This window comes from Delphinus delphis, chromosome X (assembly GCF_949987515.2).
Source record: "Delphinus delphis chromosome X, mDelDel1.2, whole genome shotgun sequence".
In the NCBI taxonomy this organism is placed as follows: Eukaryota; Metazoa; Chordata; class Mammalia; order Artiodactyla; family Delphinidae; genus Delphinus; species Delphinus delphis.
This window is the reverse complement of record NC_082704.1, coordinates 1,973,106-2,000,740: the sequence shown is the minus strand read 5'-3', so window position 1 is coordinate 2,000,740 and position 27,635 is coordinate 1,973,106. Positions and strand designations below refer to the sequence as shown.

General features: G+C 36.8%; 1 protein-coding gene across 2 annotated transcripts in view; it reads right to left on the bottom strand.

Moving 5' to 3' along the window:
- The window catches only part of GABRA3 (gamma-aminobutyric acid type A receptor subunit alpha3), a 250,009-nt gene extending 235,464 nt beyond the window's left edge, over positions 1 to 14,545 (bottom strand). For both annotated transcript variants that reach the window (XM_060002519.1, XM_060002520.1), the window contains exon 1: positions 14,427 to 14,545. The gene's annotated coding sequence lies outside the window, so the exon portion shown is untranslated. The remainder of the gene's footprint in view (positions 1 to 14,426) is intronic.
- Positions 14,546 to 27,635: the final 13,090 nt, after the last annotated feature.

Genomic DNA, 27,635 nt, shown 5'->3' with positions numbered 1-27,635 from the left:
TATTTAGGGCAGTGAAATATTCTGTATGATACTATAATACATGACATACATTCGTCAAAATTCATATAACTGAGGAACACAAAGAATCAGCCCAAATTCAAACTATGGACTTCACTTAATGATTATATCAATGTCAGTTCATCAACTGTAACAAATGTACCATATTAATGCAAGATGTTAGTAAAAGGGGAAAGTGAGGGGGGTATAAAGTAACTCTCCATACTTTTTCATCAGCCTTTTCGTAAACCTAAAACTTTTCTAAAAGTAAAGTTTATTAAATAAAAATGACTGAAAATGCCACGTGGTTCTGGGAATGTTGAGCAACTAGGACTCTCTAGTGGGAATACAAAGTCGTATAGCTAATTTGAAGAACAGTTTGACAGTTTATTATAACTTCAGATATTCAATTCCTATACAACCTAGAAATTCCCGTCATAGGGAATTTAAATGTAAATATATGTACAAACAAAAAATTGTACAAGAACATTTACTACAGCATTACTTATCATAGCCAAAATGTAGAAAAAATCCAAATGTCCATCAACTAGTGAATGGGTACACGACTCAACAATAATAAAGAACAAACTGCTAAGGAATGAAGAAAACAATAACAAATATCAATAAAACTAAAAGCTGGTGCTTTGAGAAGATAAACAAAATTGATAACCCGTTAGCCAGACTCATCAAGAAAAAAGGGAGAAGACTCAAATCAATAGAATTAGAAATGAAAAAGGAGAAGTAACAACTGACACTGCAGAAATACACAGGATCATGAGAGATTACTACAAGAAACTATATGCCAATAAAATGGACAACTTGGAAGAAATGGACAAATTCTTACAAATGCACAACCTTCCAAGACTGAACCAGGATGAAATAGAAAATCTAAACAGACAAATCACAGGCACTAAAATTGAAACTGTGATTAAAAATCTTCCACAAACAAAAGCCCAGGACCAGATGGCTTCACAGGCGAATTCTATCAAACATTTAGAGAGGAGATAACACCTATCCTTCTCAAACTCTTCCAAAATATACCAGAGGGAGGAACACTCCCAAATTCATTCTACGAGGCCATCATCACCCTGATACCAAAACCAGACAAAGATGTCACAAAGAAAGAAAACTACAGGCCAATATCACTGATGAACATAGATGCAAAAATTCTCAACAAAATACTACCAAACAGAATCCAACAGCACATTAAAAGGATCATACACCATGATCAAGTGGGGTTTATCCCAGGAATGCAAGGATTCTTCAATATACACAAATCAATCGATGTGATACACCATATTAACAAACTGAAGGAGAAAAACCATATGATCATCTAAATAGATGCAGAGAAAGCTTTTGACAAAATTCAACACCCATTTATGATAAAAACCCTGCAGAAAGTAGGCATAGATGGAACTTTCCTCAACATAATAAAGGCCACATATGACAAATCCACAGCCAACATCATCCTCAATGGTGAAAAACTGAAAGCATTTCTACTAAGATCAGGAACAAGACAAGGTTGCCCACTCTCACCACTGTTATTCAACATAGTTTTGGAAGTTTTAGCCACAGCAATCAGAGAAGAAAAGGAAATAAAAGGAATCCAAATCAGAAAAGAAGAAGTAAAGCTGTCACTGTTTGCAGGTGACATGATACTATATAGAGAGAATGCTAAAGATGCTACCAGAAAACTACTAGAGCTAATCAATGAATTTGGTAAAGTAGCAGGATACAAAAGTAATGCACAGAAATCTCTTGCATTCCTATACACTAATGATGAAAAATCTGAAAGAGCAATTAAGGAAACACTCCCATTTACCATTGCAACAAAAAGAATAAAATACCTAGGAATAAACCTACCTAAGGAGACAAAAGACCTGTATGCAGAAAACTATAGGATATTGATGGAAGAAATTGAAGATGATGCAAACAGATGGAGAGATATACCATGCTTTTGGATTGGAAGAATCAACACTGTGAAAATGACTCTACTACCCAAAGCAATTGACAGATTCAATGCAATCCCTATCAAACTACCAATGGCATTTTTCACAGAACTAGAACAAAAAAATTCACAATTTGTATGGAAAAACAAAAGATCCCGAGTAACCAAAGCAAACTTGAGAAAGAAAAATGGAGCTGGAGGAATCAGGCTCCTGGACTTCAGACCCTACTGCAAAGCTACAGTAATCAAGACAGTATGGCACTGGCACAAAAACAGAGATATTGATCAATGGAACAGGATAGAAAGCCCAGAGATAAACTCACACACATATGGTCACCTTATCTTTCATAAAGGAGGCAAGAATATACAATGGAGGAAAGAGAGCCTCTTCAATAAATGGTGCTGGGAAAACTGGACAGCTACAGGTAAAAGAGTGAAATTAGAACACTCCCTAACACCATATACAAAAGTAAACTCAAAATGGATTAAAGACCTAAATGTAAGGCCAGACACTATCAAACTCTTAGAGGAAAACATAGGCAGAAGACTCTATGACATAAATCACAGCAAGATCCTTTTTGACCCACCTCCTAGAGAAATGGAGATAAAAACAAAAATAAACAAATGGGACCTAATGAAACTTAAAAGCTTTTGCACAGCAAAGGCAACCATTAACAAGATGAAAAGAGAACCCTCAAAATGGGAGAAAATATTTGCAAATGAAGCAACTGAGAAAGGATTAACCTCCAAAATTTACAAGCAGCTCATGCAACTCAATATCAAAAAAACAAACAACCCAATCCAAAAATGGGCAGAAGACCTAAATAGACATTTCTTCAAAGAAGATATACAGATTGCCAACAAACACACGAAAGAATACTCAACAGCACTAAGCATTAGAGAAATGCAAATCAAAACTGGAATGAGGTATCACCTCACACCAGTCAGAATGGGCATCATCAAAAAATCTACAAACAATAAATGCTGGAGAGGGTGTGGAGAAAAGGGAACCATCTTGCACTGTTGGTGTGAATGTAAATTGATACAGCCACTATGGAGAACAGTATGGAGGTTCCTTAAAAAAGTAAAAATAGAACTACCATATGATCCAGCAATCCCACTACTGGACATATACCCAGAGAAAACCATAGTTCTAAAAGACACATGCACCCCAATCTTCATTGCAGCACTATTTACAATAGCCAGGTCATGGAAGCAACCTAAATGCCCATCGACAGATGAATGGATAAAGAAGATGTGGCACATATATACAATGGAATATTACTCAGCCATAAAAAGAAATGAAATTGAGTTATTTGTAGTGAGGTGGATGGACCTAGAATGTGTCATACAGGGTGAAATAAGTCAGAAAGAGAAAAACAAATACTGTATGCTAACACATATATATGGAATCTAAAAAAAAAAAAGGTTCTTGAAGAACCTAGGGCAGGATAGGAATAAAGACGCAGACGTAGAGAATGGACTTGAGGACACAGGGAGGGGGAAGGGTAAGCTGGGATGAAGTGAGAGAGTGGCATGGACTTATATATACTGCCAAATGTAAAACAGCTAGTGGGAAGCAGCCGCATAGCACAGGGAGATCAGCTCAGTGCTTTGTGACCACCTAGACGGGTGGGATAGGGAGGATGGGAGGGAGATGCAAGAGGGAGGAGATATGGGGATATACGTATATGTATAGCTGATTCACTTTGTTATAAAACAGAAACTAACACACCATTGTAAAGCAATTATACTCCAATAAAGATGTTTAAAAAAAAGAACAAACTGCTGATGCATATAATAACATGGATGAAATTAAAAACATGAGATAAGTGAAAGAAGCCAGATACAAAAGACTACATACTATATGATTCAATTTATATGATATTATAGAAGAAGCAAAACTATAAAGACAGATCAAAGTTTTTCCAGGGTTGTAGGTGGTGGGAGATAATTGCCTGCAAATGGGCACAACTGAGTCTTCTGACGTGAGGGAAATTTTCTGTATCTTTATTGTGGTGGTGGTCATGCTTATATGATCATATACATTTGTTAAAATTCTTTGAATTGTATACTTTCAAGGGTAAATTTTATTTCATGTGAAGTATGTCTTAATAAATCTGAGTAGAAAAATTAAAGATGCCTAAGACTATATCTTATATGTAAGAGTATTTGTAATTACAAATCTCTATCAAAGATTATAAAAATAGACTTTAAATAATACTGATATAATATTCATAAATAGTAAATCTCTTTATCAAAAAGTTGTCAATTCTTTTCCAAATCATTCTACATAGTCAATAAAATTCCAAGAAAAATCATCATGATTTTATTGGAATTTGAAAATCTTATTTTAAAAATTAATTTAAAGGGACCAAAGGGCGAAAAATAAAACAATTCAGAAAGAACATGAAAAGTGGTGTGGGTGTGGGTAACTGCAGAGAGTGAAAAGTAAGTTGATCTTACAAATATCAACATTGATTATAAAGCATTCATAATTAAAGCAGCACAAGTGTAGACAAATGGATTAATGGAGCATGTAGACAGCCTAGAAATAGATGCAAGTATCTATGGAAATTAAGTTATATGATGGACTCTGCATTCTAAACCAGTTGTGTATAAATTATATTGAAGCAAATGGTATTTTACATAGAAAAAAATCAACCCACATTTCACATGACATGTAAAAGTAAAATCCAGACGGTTTTAAAAAGTAAGTGTAGGGCTTCCCTGGTGGCGCAGTGGTTGAGAGTCTGCCTGCTGATGCAGGGGACACAGGTTCGTGCCCCGGTACGGGAAGATCCCACATGCCGCGGCGCGGCTAAGCCCGTGAGCCATGGCTGCTGAGCCTCTGCGTCCGGAACCTGTGTTCCGCAACAGGAGAGGCCACAACACTGAGGGGCCCGCGTACCGCAAAAAAAAAAAAAAAAAAAAAAAGTAAGTGTAAAGCACATTTTTTTTAATTTTAAAGAACATTTGGAGAAAATCTTTTTTAATCATGGGATAAGAAAATATGACACAAAAATCACAATTCATGAAGGGAAAGATTGATAAATTTATAATGAAAATCTAAAACTTCTTTATTATAAAGGCCCCCATAAACAAACTAGAAAGCCAAGGTGACATACTAGAGGCAGATATATGCAACATATATAACTGACAAATAGTATTCAGAATATATAAGAATTCTTACAAATCAGTTAGTAAAAAGTGACCAAACAGAAAAATAAGCAAATGTGGGTGGCTCTGCATGTTATATTTTGGAAGGATGTAGAATGAAATGAAGCTGGGCCTAGACTCAAAGGGAAGATAAAGTTTATCTATAATGTTTTATTTATTTCATTATTTCATTAAGACATATCTGAAGCAGAAATGACAAAATGCTGACACTTGTTCATTCTGAGCAGTGTATATGTGGTTATTTGCTCATTGTTTTAGATACTTCTCTGAGTTTCCTTGTAAATATTTTAAATTCTTCAAAATTAAAAAATAAAAGAAAATAAACATGTAAATAAAATTTATAATAATAAATTTGAGTAAAGTGAAGAAATAAGTTAAAATTATAAATAGCATCTTCCCTGTATACCAGCCATAACCAATTAGCAGAAATAAAGATAGAGAGATCCCCTTCACAAAATTAAAAGCATAAAATAAATGTTACTGCTATTATACACTCTATACAGTTAGACAAATTGAGGCTTAGAGACCACACAGTAGGTAGGACTGAGGTAATAAAAATTGCAACTGCAATAAGGTTTAAACTTTGCAACTAGGACAAGAAGAGACAAACTAGAAGAAAAAAACAGGTAAAACCCAAAGAGAACCTACTATATATAACAATTTATATATATTAAATGTGGCATCACACAACAGTGGGAAAAATGATTTATTAAATATTTGGTATTGTGAAACAGTTGAAGAGGAAAACAATTTAGAAAATTACCTCACACCACAATAAATTCCAGGGGGATTAAACAATTAAACATAAGCAGGAAAAATGAAAACACAATCCATTTAAGCACTTATTCCCTTTTGGATGAGGAAAAACTTCTTAAACATTAACTTATCAGAAACAATTACAAATGAGAGAGAGAGAGAAATAATTACATAAAAGTTAATTTGTGCATAAAAGTTAATTTAAAACACAAACTTGGAAAATATATTCCACATATATCACAGAAGAAAGGTCTAATGTCTACTAAATGTATACATCTGTCCACACAAATGAATGAGAAACACTGAAGTTCTCAAAAGAAAAATGTACACAGCTCATGAATATACATTCGTAGGAAGGAAACAAAGTGACCAAGAAACACAAGAAAGTATCCATGCTCACTATAATAAAAGAAATATATTAAAATTTTAAGATACCATTTTGATTCTGTCTGATTGGCAAAGATTTTTAAAGACTAACAATACCCTGTACTGGCATAGGGTTACTAGCAGAAATTGGCCATTTTATACAGTGAGACAACTTCACACATGTATCAAGAACCTTTAAAATTTTAATAGCCTTAGGCACAGTAATGCCCCTTATAAAAACCCGTCTTAAGAAAATCATCCATTCAACAAGTATTCAGTAAGAATCTACAATGTGTCAGACATTGCTCTAGGTACTGGGAGATACAACAATACACAAAATAGAAAAAAAGAATCCCTGTACTTGAAGGGCTTACATTTTAAAACAAGGAGTAAGATAGTAAATAAATAAAATATGTAGTTTGTTAGGTGATGATACAGACCAGAGAGAAAAAGTAAGGCAAGAAAGGAAAATAGTAAGTTTTAAGGGAGAAGGGTTTGCATTTTTATGTACAGTTGTTATAGAAGACCACGCAGAGGTGACATTGAATAAAGACATGAATGAGGTGAGGTTCAAAGAATCAAAGATTTATGTAGAAAAGGATACATTGCAGGGCTATTCACAATAACTTACAATTGAAAATAATTTAAATGACCAATATGGGATCTGTTAAATAATTTTGGTATAAATTATACAACTGAAAATTATGTACAGTAGCTGTTAAAAATTGTTTGAAGGTTGTTGAATCACATGCGGAAATGTTCACAATATTATACCAATGGAGAAGCCACATATAAAATAGTACATATAAGGTACGATCCCAATTATGTAAACATGGAAACATCTGGAAGGAGGTAGAGCAAGTTATTTTGGGGCTAGGTATTCAGAGGTGATTTGTGTTAACTTCTCTCCATTTTCCAAATTTTCTATTATGAGACTGTTCTATTGTTATATCCAGAAAAAAAAGCAGTTTAATGTAGATATTACAGCCTTAAGGTAGATTAATAAATGTGCAAAATGTTTTTAATAGTGGTGCTGGTCAGCCATGCCTTGAGTACTGGGTCCAGATTTGGATATTATGTATTAAGGGTGATACTGAAAACTGAAGTATCTCATATAGAAAATACTCAAAATATATGTCATATGAGCTCCTCTTATACTATTTTAAAAAGTTATTTTATGCTATGATCACTTACATAATTCCATCCCCATCCACCTCCCCTTCCCTTCAACAAATCTATGTAATACTTGATTTCTTTTAAGAAATCATTTTTAAAGAGAAAAACACCCTTCAAAATACATATCCTGGAGGTTTTTATTCTTCCTTCTGTGTATGGTGAGGAGACATACTGTGTACAAACACCAATACTTTAAAAATCATGTTTGAAATATAAAAAATGTTTTTCTATTACCAACCAATATTTCCCTTCACCATATATGTTCCCCCTAGGAAGAGACTTCCTGGACCATTACATTTAAGAACATAAGATAATCACCTTGCCTCTATTTCACAGTATCCCGTACCATTTTTTTTTTCAGTGCTCTTAGTTTATTTCAAACCAGCAATAGTGGAAATATCATCCAATACCCAGATTTACTACAGATTTTAGAATACAGTCATTTCTTTCCTTAGCTCTCAGAACAGTCATGATTTCAGCAATCTCATGAATGGAACAAGGAAAGGGCCTTCCTGTGAACTCTTCCAAACCCTGTGAATTATTCCACCAAAATTAGCAACCTTCAGAATTCCATATAAAATCCTTAGTGTTGTTCAAATAAGTGACTGAGCCTGAACTACCTACACAGGACCATGAGAATGTAGTATAGAATAGAGCATGAATCATAGAAACTTACAGCTGGGAGGGTCTTTATAAATCATCCAGGTCTAATCCAACCCTCCTCATTTTACAGTTATGAAAACTGAGACCCAAACAAGACAAGTGATTTGTCACAAGAACCTAAGTCAGCATCCATGCCAGGGCTAGAATCTAGACTAGGCTATCTGAAATCCTATTTTAAGAGAGATCTTTAATATCTAATTCTTCATAACTTTTTTTCTTATCAAGGGCCTCTTTCTCTAATTTGTTTAATGGGGAAAGTTGGGGGATCTGGGAGGAGTACCAGCTCATTGAGAGTTTCAGTTAAACAACATGACATATAACCTTTCCTTACAGCACTATCATCTGTTGAACATCTGCAAAAGGGATATGCATCACCCAATATTAACTGTTAGTAAGCACTGTGAGCATCAAAGTGGGGGAGGACTGTTAGTACTGGGTGTCATTTTTCAGTAGTCAACTTTGGTGAAAAGTCTAACAATGTTGACCACCTTCATTCTTAAAGCAGTACATTTTCCTCTACACACTAATTGCAATTTATAATTATATAGCTCAACAGTTTATAGAATAATATCTATCTCCACATCTAAACCATGAGCCCCAAGGAGACAATGACCATGTCTACTTTTCTCACTATTATATGTTCCATGTTTAGTCAATCATATGTATATACTAAATATTTGTCCTATCAATGAATGAGGCCTCTCCTCTCTTGGTTCTTTCATAATACTGTACTCTCCTAATTTTCCTTCCACGTCTGACCTCTCCGCCTTTGTAGCCTTCACACAAGCTCATCTTTGTTTTCCCATATCCTAAAGATAAGCATTCCCCAAAGAAGAAATCCTTAGACCCCTTCTTTCTACTTCAAGTACTGCTTCTTTACCAATGACTCTCAAATCACTCTCTCCAGCTAACTTCTTTCCAGAGCTCCAATCCAATATTTTTTTCCAACTGTACCCAGCACCTCTTGGCGGACTATAGCAGTAGCACTACCTGCGTGACCTCAGTCAAATCAAGTCACTCCACCTCCCAGGATCAGTTTGCTCATACATAAAATGAGGGCGTTGCCTCTCCACTACATATAGAGCATAGTCCTAAGTTTCCAAGCTAGCATTCAATATTATTCATAGTCAAGCCCTCCAACTATCTCACAAAACATTTATCACATACTTACCATTCTCCAGTGCAACTGAACTAACTGTTCCCAATACATGCCTTCTGCTTTTCTGGACTCTGCCTAGAACACCTTTCCCATCCCCCAAACTCTTGCTTGGCTGGAAGCCCTCTCCCTCTCTTTTATGAGTGTGGATCTCATTCTCATAGTATTATAGTTATTTGTATATTTCTTCTCTCTCCTACTTGACAGTGTCATCTTGGAGGGCAGAAGCTATTCCTAAATAAGTCTGTATCTCCCACATTGCCTTTGGTCCATAGTGTGCACTTAATAATCTTATACTGAATGTATTCGATTTAGGTCATATCAGTCACCCTGCTGAAAAGCCTTTAATCAGTCCCCTTGTTTCTGGAATAAAGACAAAAATCATTACAGTGTCCCATTCTAGCCACCCCAGCTTTTGTTCAATTTTCCAAATTCACTATGCTTCTCTTATCTCATGGCCCTCATGCATGCTCTTCCCTTCATCTAGAAAACTGCTCCACCCCCTCCATCACCCCCGACCCACCCCCATGTCTCTACTCGGCCTTAATATTACTTCCTCAAGGAAGCTTTTCTTAAACCCCAAGCTAGATCAGATTTCCTCTGTTATATACTTTCATAGCCCTACCCCCCGTACTTTTCCTTCATAACATTTATTGCTGACCAAAATAACACAGTTGTGTGATTATCTGATTTATGATCTCTTCCCCATTAAACTATAAGCTCCAAATAAGCAAGTACCATGTTTGAACGACTGAACTGATGAATGACTGTGTTAAAGGTAAAAACTTGAGACTTAAAATGTAAAAAATATTTCCCTGGCCTCCTATAATTCAAAGTAAAATTGCGATGCCAGGTAGCTATCTGGGACAGGTGAGCTTGCCTTCTATTCAACATAAGAAATTTGTAAAATAGGATGAATATTGCCCCCCAAATGTTGGAAGGAAAACAAAAGTACCTTTTTAAAAAATAAATATATGGCCCCAAAAGGCATAACTAACACCAACCGGTCTGTTCCTTTAACTTAACAAACACTTATTAAGCACCTACTCTATGCCATATACTAGGATAGTGGCTGATGTTACAATAAACCAGACTGACACAGCCCCCTACTTGCTTGGAATATATAATCTAAGAGTGGAATTTATAGAAGCTTTAAAAAACCTTTATTGCAGTCACAACACCCAAGTAATATTACTTTGTGAGGATATTAAGTTTTCCATCAAAGGAGATACTTAACCTGAGGGTGAAAGATCATCTGGCAGGGATGATTTAGAAATTATAACTGGGCCCAATCCGGGTCTCTTAAATTAGATGGGCAGGTAGCCTAGACCAGTGCTGCTCAAAGTGTGGTCCAAGGATCAGTGCTTATCTATGAACTTTTATTACCAGGCAACAATGACTTAAGTACAGAAATTGAGAAACATACAAGGGCAGGAATTGAGAATATGTACTTACAAAATGTTGTAGCAACTCAACTTGAAAAAAAATTAATTTTATGTCTGTTGAATCTAACAATAAAATGTGAGCTTATATTTTATATGTCTTTTATTTTTCTAGTAATTCATAGTTAATGTATTTTACTGAAGTAACTATCTGTGATGGATTGGAAAAATTTTAAAAACTGGTCCTTCACCAAGATAGTTTGAAAAGCACTGGAACAGCAGGTTAAGGATTACCTGTCGGCTTGTTAAAATGCAAAACTCAGGTCCCACCCCAGACCCTCTGAATCAGAATTAACATTTTAACAAGATCCTCAGGGGATTCTTTTGCACATTCTTTTGCACATTAAATTTCACCCTAGATGATTTCTGAAGTCCCTTAGAGCCCTGAGATATTACAATTTACTTCAGATAGAGAATTGCAGCTCTAAGAAACCCTTGGTGATAAAGTCTACCTCATCATTTTATAGATGGAAAAGCTGAGATCCATGCAGAGAAAATCATGTGTCCAAGGTAAATGGCAATTTTTCAGAGCTAGCAATAGAACTCAACTTTCCTAATACCCAGGTCAGTTTTCCACTCTAGCACACTGCATGCTCACTTCTATTCCACCCAATCCCAGTCTGTACCATCCCCTCAGTGATGTCATTGTTTCTAAGATACTTTCCGATATAACAATTTATTCTTCTACCTTTTATATACTGTGAACCTTGAATCATGATGATTTCAAGTTTTTCCTTTAAAATTTCCCCTAACCCTTTCTTCCCAAATCTTCCCACATGCCTATTACCTGGCTGCTATATGGACATTCTGGGGCTTCAGAAGAAATAGCACTGATTTCTGGTTTTTAGGAAAAGAACAGAGACCTCTTTTGTTTCCATCAGTCCACCTGATACCAGATAGCAAGCTTTTCCAAGGAAGAGAACATACAATATCAAGGCTGCTTTAGAAAACTCAGTATGACCAGCTTGTGGCTGACAACCAAGAGGATGGGATAATAGGCGATATTAATAAAAGTCTAGTCCCCAAAATGAGGCAAATGATGGTCCCTTCCTTGTGGTCCCTTCAGATTCAAGCCTTGAGGGGAGAGAGACGGCTGTCTTCAACTATCTGAGGAGCTATTATTAAGAAGCAAATTTGTTCTAGATAGTCCTAAAGAACCAATGAATAGAAGTTACAGGGAGACAGATCTTGGCCTATAATGGGGATTACTTCCTGACAATCAGCATTGCTTAAATATAGAAAGAGCCACCTAATGAGCTCTCTGTCACTGCAGGGAGTTCAAATAGAAATTAGTCAATGAATTGGATGCTTAGGACAAATTCAAGAACTGGTTGGAGAAGTAAAGCTTAATAAACTTTAGGGATCCTTCCAGTTCCAAGGTTTTAGTATGCTAAAATTTTCAGAACAAGGTGACTCTAAGCTCTCAGAAAATAAGAGAAAGATCTGGTCCCACATGGAAGCAACCTAAGTGTCCATTGACAGATGAATGGATAAAGAAGATGTGGCACATACATACAATGGAATATTACTCAGCCATAAAAAGAAATGTAATTATTTGTAGTGAGGTGAATGGACCTAGAGTCCGTCGTACAGAGTAAAGTAAGTCAGAAAGAGAAAAACAAATGCCGTATGAAAACACATATATATGGAATCTAAAAAAAAAGATTCTGAAGAACCTCGGGGCGGGACAGGAATAAAGACACAGATGTAGACAATGGACTTGAGGACACGGGGAGGGGGAAGGGTAAGCTGGGTCGAAGTGAGAGAGTGGCAAGGACATATATACATTACCAAATGTAAAATAGATAGCTAGTGGGAAGCAGCCGCATAGCACAGGGAGACCAGCTTGGTGCTTTGTGACCACCTAGAGGGGTGGGATAGGGAGGGTGGGAGGGAGGGAGACGCAAGAGGGAAGAGATATGGGAACATATGTATATGTATAACTGATTCACTTTGTTATACAGCAGAAACTAACACACCATTGTAAAGCAATTATACTCCAGTAAAGATGTTAAAAAAAAAAAGATCTGGTCCCCAAAGAAGTCTTTTGCTGGATGTGAAATGGATGAGGCTATGACAGTGGAAATATGAAGTCTTTCCTGGCATTCTTTTCAAGGAAAGCAGGCTGTCCAAGGAAACCCAGGCCTTCCAGGAAACCCAGATGAGGCCTGGCTCCACTATGCTGCACTCTTAAGTTCCTGTTACTTTACACAAAGGATTCTACTACTTTCAAAAAAAATTGCCAAGCAGCACCCTTCCTACCATACTTACACTTGCCTAACATACAAGGATGCAAAATTCTCCCCAAGGAGGCAGTACTGCTTAATGGTCAAGACCATGCATTCTGGAACCAGGTTGCCTGTGTTTTAATTCCCAGTCAGGACATTTAATTGCTTAACCTCTCTGTGCCTCAGTTTCCTCATCAGTAAACCAAGGATAAAAATAGTATCTGATTCATAGGGTGAATGTAAGAATAATTCATATTAAACCCTCAGCCCAAGATCCAAAACATTCTAAGCACTCAACAATGTTAGCAATTGGTATTGTGGGTGTTATAATTAGAACCATGGGTATGGCAGTGTTGCCAACTCACAAAAGCCCCCATCAAGCAACCAGATCTCTACCCCTGACAGTTCAGAGGGGCTATAGTACAAGAGCTTTAGCCAACCCTTGCATAGCTACAGACATCCAGAACCTGCTGACCCTCAATAAATCATACCATTCACACCAGGAATCCTGGCTCTTCACCCTGCTCTCTCTCTCTCTCTCTCTCCCTCTCTCTCCCTCTCTCTCTCTCTCTCTCTCTCTCTCTCTCTTTTTCTCAATCTAAGAGCCACCCCTCCCCCAGTCCTCCTGCCTATGCCAGCCACAGCCACAGCCAGAGGAGCAGCAAACTGGAAATCCAGTTCCAAACAAACCATCAGGTGTTTCTTCCCTCCCAAGGACACAGCTGGACCTAATACCACGCCTGCCAGTAGGATGGGGTGGGATATCTGAATCCCTGGTCTAGTCTGTCAGCTCATCTACCTGGAATGGGGAGTGGACAGGCAATGGGGGCTTCCCACAGAGAAGCAAGGGAAGCCTCCCAAGTTTGTGAAGGAACTCAGGCCCAACCCTACAATGAGCCTCTTAAAGGAAGGGGGGAGGTCTCAACCTGCTTTCAAAGGAAACAGTTATTTACAACTTTCTACTCACTTGCATCTGGGGGAGTTATAATAGGGAGATGGGGAAAGAGGCTGTATGGTATTCTCCTTCTTTCTTATTTCCAGCAATGAGAAGCAGCTGCAGAGAAAGAGTTAAAGGAGAAAGGAAGCTCCAGCCATTACCCCATCCCTGTGCCTAGGGCTGTCTGGGGGGTCATGACAGTGCTTTCTGCTCTGGCTAGGGGCCACTCAGTGGCTTTCTGCAGCAGCTGCCGGCCCCCCAAGCAATTTGCAAGGTCAATGCTGACCTGCTTCCAAAGAGGAACAAAACAATTCACTGACAATGAAGCAAATAGCGCATACAACACATCGCAACCCCCCTTCCTCAAATCAGGTTTTACCCCTGTGCCTCCCTGCCCAGATGCCGACTCTGGGTTTCCACCAGCCCCACTGGGGAACCCAGGATAGCATCACAGCTGCAGAGCGTGTCTCGCCTCGCTGGCCAACCCAAGGAGACTCTCAGAACGGGGGAGAGATGCTATCGCTAAAGGAGACCTGAGCTTGGGGGAGGGGGAAGTAGGGAAAGCTATGTTTCTTACCAAACGCCACAGTCACTTCCCCGAAGCGGAGAGAAGAGAAGGATGAATGAACTGAAACAAGTTGGACGTTCAGCCCTCACAGAGCTCGGCTTCCTCTTCTCTTTCTCTGGGTCTCTCTCTCTTCTCTCTCTCTGGTTTGCTCGCTAGCTTGCGCGCGCTCACGCTCTCTCTCTCTCTCTCTCTCTCTCTCTCTCTCTCTCTCTCTCTCTCTCTCTCGCTCTCTCTCCCCCCTCCCTCTCCCTCTCCCTCTCCCTCTCCCTCTGCTTCTCCCTCTCCCTCTCTCCCCCTCTCCCTCCCTTCCTCTCTCTCACCCCCCTCCCTTCCCTCTTCCCCTCCCCCTTTGCTGGTTTTGGAATCACCACTGCTTGGTGCTGAGCACGCGGCTGTGCTGGGGCTCAGAAAACAGCGCTGCAAAGGTTTGGATCTGTGTTTTTTTAGGAAAGACTAAAGTAGTATTTTATTCTTTAAGGTATCCAGCAGAGAAATAGAGGGAAACTCGGAGAGAAGGGGAAGAGCAGAGGGAGCAAAGGGAAGGGAAAGAGAGCAAAAGGGTTAGAGCGAATAGGAGGATAAAGGAAGTATGGATTACCATAGTTGACATGTGATGCTTACTAGCTAGCTGCTCCAAGACGGAAGATGAGTGGTCTGTCTCCCTTACATCCCTTTGGGTGCGCCTTCTTAGCCCAGGCTCCAAATAAAGGTTTGACAAATCTGTCTGTTCACATACATCTCTGAGGACGATAATGAGCTAAAAAAAATTACATCAAAGAGGTTGCCATTCCCACTTCACTAAGAAGAAAGGGTTCGGCCACATTGATCTGCCAATGACCTAACTGCCACCCCCACCCCCAACTAAGTAGAAGTGTAGACCCAAAACAGAACTGTCAGCTGGAGCTTACCTCCAGGCAAAACAGACAAGCAGCAGAATCACAATGCTTTCCTTTCAAAAACCTCTGAAGGGAATATAGGTGTATGTAAGTGTGTGAGTTTACACAAGGAGGAAGAAGAGAGGGAAGGAGATGAATTAACTCAAAGTATAAAAGAATTATATTCCCACTGGGGGAAAAAACCTGGGTAAAGTATAGTAACAATGCAACAGGGGGAAGAAAAAGACCTAGACTGAGAATAAAATAAAGGAACTTAGGTTTCAGTCCTGCCTCTGAAAATTACTTGACTATTACCTTTGACAAGTCACTTCTTCAATCTGGCCCTCATTATCCTCAATGGTAAAATGAATGGCAATGGATGTGCATGATCTTGAAAGACCCTTTCACACCTAACAATCTAGGCTCTAAGACAGGAAAATTCCGGGTGAAGTTGTTGATCTGTGAAGAGTGAAATATAGACTACCAAATTTAAAAGGTGAGTCCCCAAATGGGACCCCAAATCACACTGACACAACATTCCCTTTTGAGCATTTCAGGAGCAATATGAATAGGAACATATGTGTAAAGAGCTGCTCCTAACAAAGAATTCAGCTTCTACCTATATATAATGATTAGCATAAAAGTTTTCTTAATCAAACCCCTCATACTGTGGTTTTTCAGCCCATTTAGTCAGAGAATCAAAATGGTCCTTTAGGGCATCTGATTGAACATGTGTTTTATTATGTGTGTTTAGTGTACTGACCTCAATATGTATGTAGTGACTGGGACATGGAAGGCATTTAAAATGTTTCCCATGTTGTGCTATTTCTATCTAAACCACTATCCTGTTTGGTCCCCCCCCCCAAAAAAAAATCCTAATACTCTCTACTTCTGTTCATTGAGGCACACATGCTCCACTCTGACTACATGCATATACCCATATACTGAGTATATAGAGAGATAGGGATCCACAGGCTCAGTCACTGAGCTGGAAGGACCCATAAAGATAACCATCTCGTTCCTTTTTATGGCTGGGTAATATTCCATTGTATATATGTACCACATCTTCTTATCCATTCTTCTGTTGATGGACATTTACATTGCTTCCATGTCCTGCCTATTGTAAATAGTGCTGCAATGAACATTGGGGTGCATGTGTCTTTTTGAATTGTGCAATCTGCAGAGACGTGGATGGACCTAGAGACTGTCATACAGAGTGAAGTAAGTCAGAAAGAGAAAAACAAATATTGTATAATATCGCTTATATGTGGAATCTGGAAAAATGATACAGATGAACTTATTTGCAAAGCAGAAATAGAGACACAGATGTAGAGAACAGACATATGGATACCAGGGGAGGAATGGGGGGTGGGATGACTTGGGAGATTGGGATTGACATATATACACTACTATGTATAAAATAGATAACTAATGAGAACCTACTGTATAGCACAGGGAACTCTGCTCAGTGCTCTGTGGTGACCTAAATGGGAAGGAAATCCAAAAAGAGGGGATATATGTATACGTATAGCTGATTCACTTTGCTGTATAGCAGAAACTAACACAACATTGTAAAGCGACTACACTGCAATAAAAAATAATTTAAAAAAAGATAACCATCTCATTTTTCAAAAAGAGAAGCTGGCCTGAAGAAAAAATATAGCTCACACAACGTCATAGTGAATTAGTGACAGAACCAAGACCCTCACCCAGACTGCTGACCCCAGGTACAGTATTTTTGTCTACCAAAGCAACATGTAAGTTATACATAAAACAAGTGTATGTGGGCACATAGCTATGCACACTCCTTCCTGCAGAGGTACGTATTTTTTTGTACATTTGTTTGCATAAATGCCCATTGAATTTGGATTAGCGAAATGGCAAAAGGAAATATTATGAACTGTCATAGCTTGCTGTATTATTTCATAGTGTTGCCATAACAAATTACCATAAATTTGGTGGCTTAAAACAACAGAAGTTTATTGTCTCATAATTCTGGAGGCCAGAAGTCTGACATTAAGGTGTTAGCAGGGCCTCACTTTCCCTAAAAGCTCTAGAGGAGAATCTTTCCTTGACTCTTCCAGCTTCTGGTGGCTCCTGGAATTCCTTGGCTTATAGAAGCATCACTCCAATCTCTGCCTCCGTCTTCAAATTGTCTTCTCCTCTGTCTCTGTGTGACCAAATTTCCCTGTTTTTTCCCTTATAAAGACAGCAGTCATAGGATTTAGGTCCCAGCCTAAACCCAGGATGATTTCTCCTCAAGATATTTAACTAATTACTTCTGCAGACTACACATCCAAATAAGATCACATCCTTAGGTTCTGAGTGGACATGAATTTTTGGGAGACACTATTCAACCCACTACAGTGGCAAAGTTTTGCTTTTGGCAGATAAAGATACTAAACAAATAAACCATCTAGGGCACCATCATTTTTAAAAGAAAAGATATTTTAATTCAAATAAGTTAGATGAGGATACTCTCATAACAAAAATTATAATTTAAATCATACAATTTTAGCTGTATTAATAGCTTAAAAATTAATAGCATTTTCATAAATGTTCTCAGTTCACTGCAAACCACAGAGAAATTTTACTAGAACCACTTCTGGTAGTGGTGGAGCAGTTTCTATGAAACCAATTATGCTGCACATAGCAATAATAAACTCTGGACAAAAAACAATAATGCAAATGCATTGGAAATTAATCATAAGTAGTCACAAATTGGAAGAGTTGACAATTGAAAGAAAGGAGCAATACTAAGTGAGTTTGCCCTTTTTTAAAAATGTCTGCCTGAGGGCAGGCCCCAGGCCAAAGCAATAACTAAAATTCTAGAGAAACTACAAGTAGGTGTTGCAGCTGTTAAATGTTTAACAACTGGATCTCCAGGAAAAAATAAATAAAAGCCTGATTCATAGTATTTCCCAATTTCCATAGTGTAAATATTCCCACCCTGGCCAATTCTATCAACATGAAATTGAGAGGAGAGGTGCAGAGTTGGCTCTGACAAGCCAGTGATATTTGGCTACGTAACACAACTGCTCACAGTCCTTGTGGCTTGCAGAACCAGAAGACAGAGTTCAGGATGACAACTGAAGCTGGAAAACGATGAGAGAAATCCAATAATGGAGAGAACTACAGAGTGGGAGACCCCAATTCTGTGTATAAACTGCCCAAATCGCTGATGGAGCCATAAATGATACATGTGGTGACAGATTCCAAAGAGCCTAAATAAAGCTGAAAAAATTAAACAGAATTTTCAGTGCTGCCCACCACAAAGGAGAGTTTTGTGTTTCAGTTCAGCCACATTAATTGCCTACTAAAACAAACAAAAAAAGCAATACTCTATAGAGAAATGAAAGAGAGTATAGATATCCTATATATATATCATTCACAAAATTTAGGGTATACTCCAAAATTGCTAGGGGAGAAAAAGAAACAGGAAAATATTACCTATACTCAAGAGAAAAGGCAGTTAGTGGAGACCAGCCCTAAGATGCACCAGATGTTGAAATTAGCAGAAAAGGATTTTAAGTCATCTATCATAACTACACTAATGGAAATAAAGGAAAACGCAGTTTTAATGAACAAATAGAAAATTATATCAGAGGTATAGAAACAATTAAAAAGAAACAACAGATGCCAATTCTAGAACTGAAAATTAAAAATCTAAAGTAAAGGTCATGGGGTGGGCTTAATAGTAGATTGAAAATGAAAGAAGAGTAAATTAACTTGAAGGCAAATTAATAGATATTATTCAATCTGAAGTACACAGAAAAGATTGAAAAAGATTGAGACTCAGTGATCTGTTAGATAATATCAAAGTTCTAACATAAATGTAATTGGAGTCCCAGAAGGCAAAAAACAGAAGAAGAAGAAGGAAAAATATTTGAAAAATAATGCCTGAACTAGTTCCAAATATAATGAAACATAAATTTACAGATTCAAGGAGCTCAGTGAACCCCAAGCAGAATACCCAGGTACATCATAGTCAAGCTACATGAAAACCAAATATTAAGGGAAAATCTTGAAATAATCCAGAAAAAAATAACAGCCTGAGGAACAATAATATAATCCACCATTGACTTCTCATCAGAAAAAAAGGTACCTTTAAAGTGCTGAAATTTGAGGGAAAAGATCTATCAATACATCCAGCAACACTGACTCTAAGCAAACTTTGAAAAGTTAAGGTGGACCTCCAATTTCCCGTTCTCCATGTAGGGAATTTGGTAGTCATCACTCCATCCTAACAGAAAGTAAACCTTGAACAAAATGAAAAAACAATACCTCTTGGATACATAAGAAAGGTGAGGACACAAGGCAAACTTCTGCCTCCAAGACTGGAGAGACAGAGAGGCGAGTACAAGGAGTTAAAGCTTACCACAGTAGAGACTCACTAGCTGAAACTGCCAGGGGATCCAATGCTGGGTTAATTGATGAATTGCTGGAGGCTCAGTGTGGACAAGTATGAGAATTAAAAATTCCAGGGGCACCCAGTAATAGGGGAGCCTCCACAATATTGTGAAATTTACCTCTAGGAACTTAATCATGTTCTCACAATAAATATTGGAGAAAAAGTCCCTCCTGCTTCCTCTACCAGGAGGAGGGGCAAAGGAACCATTTTGAAATACACCAGAGTACTCTGTTCTTAATAAGGCCTGCCCTTAGGAGAATGTAGTTAACCAGAGCCCAACCTGCTGGAGGATTATCAAAGCCTAACTGACCTGGGGAAAGAGAAATATCCAACTTTACTCATCTCTGGTCTTTTATGTGTAAAAAGAAAAATACCCAAATCCATCACACTCTAGCCATCCTGACACAACTAAGCGGGGTGAAAAATACTGAGAAGCATTTGTGAAGTTCACAGTGCAGAGACATAGGCTTACTAAAGGCTGAGACCTAATCATAGGAATGTATAGTACTTCCCTTCCCCCCATATCTCACCACAACAATTCTACAGGCTTATATGCAGCAGTTCCTTATATCCAGTGTATCACATCCAACAATCAAGAAAAGATTATAAGGCATGCCAAAAGGTAAAAAACACAATTTGAAGAGACAGAGCAAGCATTACAAACAGGCATGAAAAAGATGTTGGAATTATCAGACCAGGAATTTAAAACAACTATGATTAATATGTAAGGGCTCTCATGGATAAAGTAGACAGCATGCAAGAACACATGGGCAATATAAGCAAAGAGATGGAAATTCTAAGAAAGAACCGAAAATAAATGCTAGAGATCAAAAACATCGTAACAGAAGTGGAGAATGCCTTTGATGGGCTTATTGGTAGACTGGCCACAGATAAGAAAAAAAACTGAGCTAGAGGATATATCAACATAAAATTTTGTCCAAAACTGAAAAGCAAAGACTGAAAAAAGTAGAACAGAATATCCAAGGATTTGAGACAACTATAAAAATTGTAACATATGCATAATGGGAGTACCAGATGGAGAAGTAAGAGAGGAAGAGAAGAAATATTTGAAACAATAATGACTGATAATTTCCCCAAAACATTGTCAGACACCAAACCGCAGATGTGGGAGTTCAGAGAACAACACACATGAAAAATGTTAAAAAACTGTACCTAGGCATATCATTTTCACACTACAGAAAATCAAAGATAAAGAAAAAAATCTTGTTTTAATTACAACTTTGTAGTATAGTTTGAAATCAGGAAGTGTGGTGCCTCTGGCTTTGTTCTTCTTTCTCAGGATTGCTTTGGATATTCAGGGTGTTTTGAGTTTCCGTGCAATTTTAGGATTGTTTTACTATTTTGTGAAAAATGCCATTGGAATTTTGGTAGGGATTGCATTGCATCCATGTATGGCTTTGGGTAGTATAGACATTTTTACAATATTAATTCTTCCCATCCATGAACAAAGGATATTTTTCCATTTGTTTGTGTCTTATTCAATTTCTTTGATCAAAGTCCTTTAGTTTTCATTGTACAGACCTTTCATTTCCTTGATTAAGTTTATTCCTAAGTATATTACTGGTTTTGATGCTATTGTGAATGGGATAGTTTTCTTTATTTCTTTTTCAGATATTATGTTGTTAGTTTATAGAAATACAACTGATTTTTATATCCTGAAACTTTACTGAACTTTTTGATTAGTTCCAAAAGTTTTTTGGTTGAGTCTTTAGGACTTTCTATACATAAGATTATATCATCTGCAAATAATGACAATTTGCTTCTTCTTTTCCTTTTTGGATGTTTTTTATTTCTTTGTCTTGTTTGATTGCTCTAGCTAGGACTTCTATCTAGTACTATGTTGAATAAGAGTGGTGAGAGTGGGCACCCTTGTCTTGTTCCTAATCTTAGGGAAAGCTTTTAATCTTTCACTGTTGAGTACGATGTTAGCTGTGGGTTTGTCATATATGACCTTTATTATGTTGAGGTACATTCCTTCTATACCCAATTTGTTGAGGATTTTTATCATGAAAGGATGCTTTTCCTGTATCTATTGAGATGATCATATCATTTTTGTCTTTCATTCTATTAATGTGGTTTATCACAATTATTGATTTGTGTATGTTGAACCATTCTTGCAGCCCAGGGATAAATCCCACTTGGTCATGGTGTGTGATCCTTTCATTGCACTGTTGAATTCAGTTTGCTAATATTTTGTTGAGAATTTTTGCATCTATCAATATATTCATCAGGGATATTGGTCTACAGTTTTTTTCCTTGTAGTGTGCTTATCTGGCTGGCCTTATAAAACGAGTTTAGGAGTGTTCTCTCCTTTTCAATTTTTGCTCAGCCCCTGGCAAACACCAATCTACCCTCAGTTTCAATGAGTTCACCTTTTTTAGATTCCACATATAAGTGAGGTCATACAAGAATTTGTCTTTCTCTGCCTGATTATTTCACTGAGCATAATGACCTTACAGTTCGTTCATGTTGTCATAAATATCAGGATTTCCTTCTTTTTTATGGCTTAGTAATATTCCATTGCATATATACACCACATTTTCTTTAACCATTCATTCGTCAATAGACACTTAGGTTGTTTCCATGTCTTGGTTATTGTGAATAATGCTGCAATGGACATTAGGGTGCAGATATCTCTTGAAGTTACTAATGTCACTTCCTTCAAATATGTACCCAGAGGTGGAACTGATGAATCATATGGTAGTTCTATTTTTAATTTTTTGAGGAACTGCCATACTGTTTACCATGATGGCTACACCTATTTACAGTCCCATCAACAGTGCACAACAGTTCCCTTTTCTCCACATTCTTGCCAAAACTGGTTATCTCTTGGTTTTTGATAAAAGCCATTCTAACAAGTGTGAGCTGATATCTCATTGTAATTTTGATTGGCATTTCCCTAAAGATTTTTTATGTTGAACACCTTTTCATGTACCTGTTAGCCATTTGTATGTCTTCTTTGTAAAAATGTCTATTCAGGTCCTTTGCCCACGATTAACTGGATTATTTGTTTTGTTTTTACTATTGAGTACTATAAGCTTTTTTTAATGTTTTAGATTTTAACCCCTCATCAGATATATTATGGTTTGTAAATATTTTCTCCCATTCTGTAGGCTGCCTTTCATTGTGTTTATTGTTTCTTTTGCTGTGCAGAAGCTTTTTAGTTTGATGTGTTGCCATTTGTTGACTTCTGATTTGCTGTTTGTGCTTTGGTGTCATATCCAAAAAATTCATTGCCAACCCCAATGTCCAGAAGATTTTTCCCTCTGTTTTCTTCTAGAACTTTTATGGTTTCAGATTTTACATTTAAGATTTAATCCACTTCAAGTTAATGTTTATGAGTGGTGTAAGATAGGGGTCCACTTTCACTCTTTTGCATGAAATACATGGTTTTCCAACACCATTTATTGAAAAGACTATCCTTTCCCCATTGAGTATTCTTGGCTCCCTTGTCAAATATAAGTTGACCATATACGCATAGGTTTATGTCTGGGGCTCTCAGTTCTGTTTCATTGGTCTATGTGTCTGTTTTTATGCCAGTACCATACTGATTTGATTACTATAGCTTTGTAATATAGTTTCAAATCAGGACGTGTGATGCCTCCATCTTTGATATTCTTTCTCAGGATTGTTTTGGTGAATCAGAGACTTTGATGATTCCATACGGATTTTAGAATTTTTTTCTATTTGTGTGAAAATGCCATTAAAATTTTGATAAGGATTGCATTGAATCTATAGATAGCTTTGAGTCATATGGACATTTTAACAATATTAATTCTTCTGATCCATATATATGGGATATCTTTCCATTTATTTGTGTTTGTGTTTCTTCAATTTCTTTCATCAGTGTCTTATTGTTTTCAGTATATAAACCTTTCACCTCCTTGGTTAAATTTATTCCTAAGAATATTATTGTTTTTGATGCTATTGTGAATGGGATTGTTTTCTAAATTACTTTTTCAGATAGTTCATTTTTAGGGTTCAGAAATATAACTGATCTTTGTTGATTTTGTATCCTACAACTTTGCTTAATTCATTTATTAGTCCTAATAATTTTTTGTGGAAATTTTAGCATTTTCTATATATAAGATTATGTCATCTGCAAACAGAGAAAATTTAACTTCTTCCTTGTTGATTTGGATGCCTTTTATTTCTTTTTCTTGCCTAGTTGCTCTGGATAGGATTTACAGTACGATATTGGATAGGAGTGGTGAGAGTGGGCACACTTATCCCAATCTTAGAGAAAAAGCCTTCAATCTTTCACCATTGAGTATTATGTTAGCTGTGGGTCTCTCATACATGGATTTGATTATGTTAAGGTACATTCCTTCTACACCCAATTTATTGGGAGTTTTTATTGTAAAAGGATGTTGAATTATTTCAAGTGATTTTTCTGCATTTGTTGACATAATCACATGATTTTTACCCTTCATTTTATTAATGTGGTTATCACATTTATTGATTTGCATATGTTGAATCATCATTGCCTCCCAGGGATTAATCCAACTTGATCACAGTGTATGATCCTTTTAACGTGCTGTTGAATTAGATTTGTTAGTATTTTGTTGAAATATTTGTATCTATATTCATCAGAGATATTGGTTTATAGTTTGCTTTTTTTGAAGTCTAATTATCTGGCAATGGCATCATGGTATTACTGGTCTAAAAATGTTTGGTGTGTTCCTTCCTCTTCAATTTTTTGGAAGAATTTTAGAAGGATTGGCCTTAATCCTTCCTTACATATTTGTTAAGATTCAGTGAATTAATGCTGTAATCTCCACCTCATTATTGTTCTGTTCCAATTTTCTATTTCTTCATGATTCAGTCTTGGTAGGTTGTATATTTCTAGGAATTTATCCATTTCTTTTATGTTATTCAATTTGTTGGTATCTAATTATTCATTACAGTATGATACTTTGTATATATTTTTGTAGTATCAGTCACAATATTTACTGTCTCCTCTTTCATTTATAATTGTGTTTATTTGAGTCTCCTCCCCCCCTCATTTAATCTACATAAATATTTGTCAATTTTGTTTATCTTTTCAAAAAACTAACTCTTGGGCTTACTGATTTTTTTGGTCTCTATTGTTTTTATTTCTCCCTTTCTGGTCTCTACTGTTTTTATTTCTGCTCTCATTTTTATTATATCCTTCCTTATGCTAACTTTGGGTTTAGTTTGTTCTTCTTTTTCTAGTTCCCTGAGGTGTAAAATTAGGTTGTTTATTTGAGATCTCTCTTTCTTAATGTAGGTGTTTATCACTATTAACTTCCCTCTTAAAACTGCCTTTGCTGCATCCCATATGTTTTGGTATGTTGTGTTTCCATTTTCTTTTGTCTCTAGATACTTTCTGATTTTCCTTTTGATTTCTTCTTTGACCTATTGGCTTTTCAGGAGTGTGTTGTTTATTTTTCACACATTTGTGAGTTTTCCAGTTTTCTTGCTATTATTGATTTCCAGTTTCATACTACTGTGGACATAAACAATATTGATATGATTTCAATCATCTTAAATTTGTTGAGACTTGCTCTGTGGTGCAACATATGATCTATACTAGAGAATGTTCCATGTGCACTTGAGAAGAATGAGCATTCTGCTGCTGTTGGATGGAATGTTCTGGATATGTCTGTTAGGTTCATTTGTTCTACAGTGTAATTCAAGTCTGCTGTTTCCTTATTGATTTTCTGTCAGGATGATCTGTTCAATGTTGAAAGTGGAGTATTGAAGTCCTGTCATTTTCTTGCTATTTCTCCCTTCAGTTCTGTTAATATTTGTTTTAAACATTCAACCACTCCAGTGTTGGGTACAGTAAGTCCCCTACATATAAGCAAATTCTGTTCTGAGAGCGTGTTTGTAAGTCCAATTTGTTCATTAAGTCCAACAAAGTTAGCCCAGGTATCCAACTAACACAGTCGGCTATATAGTACTGTACTGTAATAGGTTTATGATACTTTTCACACAAATAATACATAAAAAAACAAGCACAAAAAATAATGAAAATATTTTTAATCTTACAGTACAGTTCCTTGAAAAGTACAGTAGTACAGTACAACAGCTGGCATCCAGGGGCTGGCATCGAAGGAACAGACAAGAAGAGTTACTGACTGGAGGAGGGAGAGGAGGTGGGAGATGGTAGAGGTGAAGGATCATTAGCAATAGGAGAAAGAGGGCAAGCTGCAATGTCACTCATGCCTGACATTGATGGCACAGGTTCTGGTTCCTTGCTAGATTCAATTCTATGTACCCTCTTGAAAAAATGATCCAGTGCTGTCTGGGTAGTAGCTCTTTTTTTCTTATCATAGATGGACATGGTAGCACTGGATTGCATTCTGAATGGCTACTGCAACCTTCATGTACCATTCTATGTTTGGGTCCTGTGGGTCCTGTGCCTCAAAAACTAACAGTGCCTCCTCAAATAAAGAAAATCCCCCTGCCATTTCCTGCGTTGTGAATCTCTTCAGTTCTGCAGTTACTTCTCCTTTCTCTTGTCTCTCTTCATCCTTTCTCTGGGCCTCCAATTCCATCATTATCCCTTGGCGCTTCTGAGCAGTACCAGCTACATCACCACTGCTTTTACACTTGCTTCCAGATAGCCTGGGCTTGAAATAAAGATACTGTACTACTGTACTCTATACAGTACTGTACAGTAAAGTACACAAAAGCACAACCACTTGTAGAGGATGCACACACATGACAATGTACACCAGACATGTGAACTAACTTACGTGATTGGACATGCAAATGCACGTTCACATCTTTGAAAGTTTGCAACTTGAAGGTTTGTATGTAGGGGACTTACTGTACATATATACTTATAATTGTTATATCCTCTTCATGAATTTACTCTTTCACCACTATATAGTGACCTTCTTTGTCTCTTGTGAACAATTTTGTCTGAAAGTCTATTTTATCTGATATAAATATAGCCACTTCTGCTCTCTTTTGGTTACCATTTCCATGGATATCTATTTCTATCCTTTCACTTTGAGCCTATGTGTATCATTAAAGCTGAAGTGAATCTCTTACAGGTGGTGTAGAGTTGAGTCTTGGATTTTTTTCCATTCAGCAACTCTGTGTCTTTTGATTTGAGAATTTAATCCATTTGTGTAATTATTGATATGGAAGAACTTAATATTGCCATCTTCTTAACTGTTTTCTGGCTATTTTGGAGTTCCACTATTCCATTCTTCATCTCCAACTATCTTCCTTTATGATTTAATGATTTATGTAGTGGTATGCATTGATTTCTTTCTCTTTATCTCTTGTGTATCTTCTGTGGGTTTTCACTTTGTGGTTACCATGAGACTTACATAAAACTTATTATGGTTATAATAGCCTATTTTAACCCAATAACAACTTAACTTCTCTTGCATATAAAAACTCTAGCCTTTTTCTCCACCACACACATTTTATATTCTCAATGTCACAATTTACATTTTTTTACATTGTGCATCCGTTAAACAATTATTGTAGTTATACTTTTTTTTAACATTTATACTAGAGTTTAAAATGATTTATAAGTAACAAAAATGGCAAAATATTTTAATAGACACTGCACAAAAGAGGATCTATAAAGATACACAAATGGCCAATAGGTGCTGAAAAAGTTGCATTATTAGTCATTGTAGAATGTCAGATTAACACTATAATAAGTATCACTACACATTCACTAGAATGGATAAAAGATTAATTTATATTCACTCTTGTCAAGAATGTGAAGCAAAACTCTCACACATGAATGGTGAAAGTTTAAAATGGTGCAACCACTTTAAGAAACTCTTTGGCAGTTTCTCATAGATTTTAACATACAACTATACCTACAGTCAAGCAATTCTACTCATAGGTATATAACCAATAGAAAGGAAATCATGTTCACAAAAAAGTTATATAAGAAAGTTCATAGCAGCTTTA